Source organism: Sinocyclocheilus rhinocerous, unplaced genomic scaffold (assembly GCF_001515625.1).
Source record: "Sinocyclocheilus rhinocerous isolate Xijiao unplaced genomic scaffold, SAMN03320098_v1.1 scaffold688, whole genome shotgun sequence".
In the NCBI taxonomy this organism is placed as follows: domain Eukaryota; kingdom Metazoa; phylum Chordata; class Actinopteri; order Cypriniformes; family Cyprinidae; genus Sinocyclocheilus; species Sinocyclocheilus rhinocerous.
Genome location: NW_015651641.1, coordinates 1,345,938 through 1,350,466, shown reverse-complemented (window position 1 = coordinate 1,350,466; position 4,529 = coordinate 1,345,938). Strand labels below are relative to the sequence as shown.

General features: G+C 42.6%; 1 long non-coding RNA gene across 1 annotated transcript in view; it reads right to left on the bottom strand.

Moving 5' to 3' along the window:
- LOC107713301 (uncharacterized) overlaps positions 1 to 2,553 on the bottom strand; it is a 3,300-nt gene extending 747 nt beyond the window's left edge. Inside the window, exons 1-2 of the long non-coding RNA XR_001636877.1 lie at positions 2,523 to 2,553; positions 1,712 to 1,743 (exon numbers count right to left, since the gene is read on the bottom strand). This is a non-coding gene — a long non-coding RNA (uncharacterized LOC107713301). The remainder of the gene's footprint in view (positions 1 to 1,711; positions 1,744 to 2,522) is intronic.
- Positions 2,554 to 4,529: the final 1,976 nt, after the last annotated feature.

Below are 4,529 nucleotides of genomic sequence, written 5' to 3'. Positions count from 1 at the left end.
TATATATATATATACTGTATATACCCACACATGTCAATTCCTATTTAACCAGGATAACAACATTAGCTGAGAGATTGGATATTTAGTGGTGTGGAATATCAAACAAATCCCTGTTTTTGTGTTTTTCATTTGCCGTCATGTGAGCGAATGGATATGTCTGTGATTGAGAAGGGAAAAGCGTGTATAAACACAAACAAACATGTAAACACAATCTGACTGATATTTAGATTGCATTCAAATTCGATCAGCGTGGATCTGCATGCCTGCAAGACACTGCAGATGAAGGCTCTACACTATTAGGCAGAGGCCTCCGTGCTCAGGGGAATTCCTCTGACATCTGATCTGCTCAATCTAGACGCCTGATGGAGGGAAGGGCCAGCTGGTGGCCCTCAAACACTACTGGGGATGAACAACTACATTGTACATCCATTATACACATATAATGAAGAAAGAGAAGCACTTGTGAGAGAGAGCAACAGCAAAAACATTAAAGATCATATTTCATTTGCCGTCATGTGAGCGAATGGATATGTCTGTGATTGAGAAGGGAAAAGCTGATCTCTGTGCTGATACTAAAGGGATCTGATGTAAAGGAGATTAATGAAAGCCCCCATTTGTCTATTTCCATACCCGCCCACTAGGTGAGTCTCCCCCCAACAGAAGCTAGGGGAGGATTACAAGTTTAAATCCCAGGGGCAGAGACAATTACACTGTTTAGACTGAAAGAAACACACAAGATGGAGGCAATGACAGGTTTTAGAGCCTGAGGCGTATTTATGGTGCAGGGGCTTTTGGTACACACCTTGGTGACGTGACCCAAAAGACCCTGCTAGCAAAAGACTAACAACAACTCAGTACTCCCTAGCAACACCTTAGTGACCCAAAAGTTCCTGCTAACTACTAGCAACAGACTAACAACCACTCAGTACTCCCTAGCAACACCTTAGTGACCCAAAAGATCCTTCTAACTACTAGCAACAGACTAACAACCACTCAGTACTCCCTAGCAACACCTTAGTGACCCAAAAGATCCTTCTAACTACTAGCAACAGACTAACAACCACTCAGTACTCCCTAGCAACACCTTAGTGACCCAAAAGATCCTTCTAACTACTAGCAACAGACTAACAACCACTCAGTACTCCCTAGCAACACCTTAGTGACCCAAAAGATCCTTCTAACTACTAGCAACAGACTAACAACCACTCAGTACTCCCTAGCAACACCTTAGTGACCCAAAAGATCCTTCTAACTACTAGCAACAGACTAACAACCACTCAGTACTCCCTAGCAACACCTTAGTGACCCAAAAGATCCTTCTAACTACTAGCAACAGACTAACAACCACTCAGTACTCCCTAGCAACACCTTAGTGACCCAAAAGATCCTTCTAACTACTAGCAACAGACTAACAACCACTCAGTACTCCCTAGCAACACCTTAGTGACCCAAAAGATCCTTCTAACTACTAGCAACAGACTAACAACCACTCAGAACTCCCTAGCACAGGGGTCTCCAAACTCGGTCCTGGAGGACCAGTGTCCTGCACAGTTTAGCTCCAACTTGCCTCAACACACCTGCCTGGACGTTTCTAGTATGCCTTGGTTCAGGTGTGTTTTGGAGCTAAACTCCACAGGACAGTGGCCCTCCAGGAACAGGTTCGGACACCCCTGCCCTAGCAACACCTTAGTGACCCAAAAGACTCTACTACCTAGCAACAGACTAACACCCACCCATAACTCCCTAGCAATGAACCAGAACACCCTGTCAATAAATGGCAACCATTCAGAACACCCTAGCAATGCCCTTGAAATACCCTAACACCCATAACTCAAAGCAACCTCTTAGTGACGACCCAAAAAATTACCAACTGCCAACAGCCTAACCACTCTAAACACCCAAGAGACAAACCAGAGCACCTTTCAACACCATAGCAACATCCTAGCAACCAGCAAGAACACCTTAGCAAAGGCCTACAAACCAACTAGCATCATCCTAACTGCTAAGTAATACCCTAGCAACCACCTAGAACACCATAGCAACACAAGTGAAATTGCAACAAATCAGAACACCTTAACAACCACACAGCAACAACCTAGCAACCATTCAGAACACCTTAGCAAAACTCTATAAACTGACTTGCAACATCCTAACTGCTAAGCAATACCCTAGCAACCACCTACAACATCCTAGCAACACAAGTGAAATTGCAACAAATCAGAACACATTAGCAACACCCTAGCAACTACCCAGAACACCTTATTAAAAGCCTACAAACTAACTAACAACATTCTAACGGTTAAGGAATGCCCTAGCAACCACCTAGAACATCCTAGCAAGACTAGTTAACTTGCAATAAAACATAAAACAATAAAAACCACATAGCAACACCCAAGCAACCACCCAGAACACCTCAGCAAAACTGACTAACAACATCCTGCTAAGCAATACCCTAGCAACCACCAAGAACATCCTAGCAACACAAGTGCTCTTGCAATGAACCAAAAAACCCTACCAATCACATAGCAACACCCTAGCAACCACCCATAACACCTCAGCAAAAGCCTACAAACTGACTAGCAACATCCTACATAGTTAAGCAATGTAGGCCTAGCAACACCATTGGCAAGAGCTTCGCACTGACAAGCACCAGTGACATTTTCTTCAAAAGTTGTAAAGATTTTCCAAGCTTTTAAGGTCATTTAGAGAACCATCTATGTACTGGATAAGCTTCACCTTTATAGAACTAACCATATAGCTTAACTCATGAACTCTAAACAGTGCAAACTGCTGAACCTAAGTAGCAGAACTGTGTAGACAGGAAAACTTGTTCATCCCAAACACCACATATTATAGAATACTAACAATTATAAATGATTTACTGATATTATAAGCAGTTTATCCCAGATGAGAGGATGTGGATGTATATTTGGTGAGCATAATCTCTGCTGTGCTGATTTTGGACTTGGACAAAGACACACAGCAAAACAGTCTGTCTGGAACATTGAGCAAGAGATGATCCAAGCTCTTTATCTCACTAAATGTGTGTGTGTGTGTGGGTGTGTGTGTGAGAGAGAGAGAGTCTTTTGTCATCCAAAATCAGGTCATTCACTGATTGATGCCTGAGGTCTTCCTAGATCGAGAACCAGGCAGACTTTAATGCAGCAGAAAACAGAAAGGGAAGACAGCAAGGGAGTGTTTGACAACCGTACGGGAACAAATGCCATATTATGATAACCATCACCTGGAAACCGCACTTCCTGAAATATGTTCAACATCCTTTTTTCTAGAAAGTTTGCAATAAAACCTCTCTAACCGTAACAAGTATTATCTTGCATTAAATCCTCCAGTTGATATCTATGAATGTCCAGTGTTTGTGTTTTCTTTGTGTGTTTTCCGTGTTTCTCCTGAAGCCCTGTATGAGCGGCTAAGACAATAGAGGTCTGCCACAGCTGTGTTTACCACTTTAGCCCCATTTCCACCTCTTAAGGCGGGCTGCTTTTAACAAGCCTTTTCAAAAACATACAGAGGCCCTAACGCACACAGAGACACTCACTCACTAGGGTAAGCCAACACACCTTTATCAGCAGCACAAACGTCTATTAATGAATTAGCGCATTGCCATAACAATGCCATTAGCATTGCTTTCTGTTACATTATGGCAACTGACACCAAGTGCTGTGGCTGAATAAGCAGAAAGGAAATTTAGCCATTCTCTGCCATGTGAGGTCATCTGCTGTTTTTCTTACAGAGGCCCTTTATGCACCAAGAGCTTGTAACACTCTAAAGAGAAAGGAAAAAATGAAATCGCATCATATGACCCCTTTAATGAATTAGCGCATTGCCATAACAATGCCATTAGCATTGCTTTCTGTTACATTATGGCAACTGACACCAAGTGCTGTGGCTGAATAAGCAGAAAGGAAATTTAGCCATTCTCTGCCATGTGAGGTCATCTGCTGTTTTTCTTCAGTGTAAGGTTGAGGCCATCTCAGGAGATTGTTTGTTTTTCTGGTGACTTGGCTGGCAGGAGCTCTGCGGTAGACGCTCTCACAGCTTCTGTGATTGTACCGCTGAGGCCCACATAAGGTTACCAGACTGTTTGTCTTGATGAGAGGACGAGATTTCAAAGTCTGCTTGAAAAGAAAAAAGTTCACTGTAGAAACCTTGATTTCTTTACAATTCAATGCTGAAGTGTTTAATTTCTGTGCATCTAGACACCAAATTGAATTGCAAATTCTCACAAACACTGCCTCTGTTTGCCATAGGTCAACAAACGGACAGTCCCGCCCCCAAACTCACGCTATTGGTCAAGTAAAAAAATCTGTCATGTTGTGTTGGTCAGGATGTTTAAACAAACAGAATAATGTTTTGATAGCGCAACAGGCGCTGTGTAGAAACCTTGATTTCTTTACAATTTAATGCTGAAGTGTTTAATTTCTGTGCATCTAGACACCAAATTGAATTGCAAATTCTCACAAACACTGCCTCTGTTTGCCATAGGTCAACAAACGGACAGTCCCGCCCCC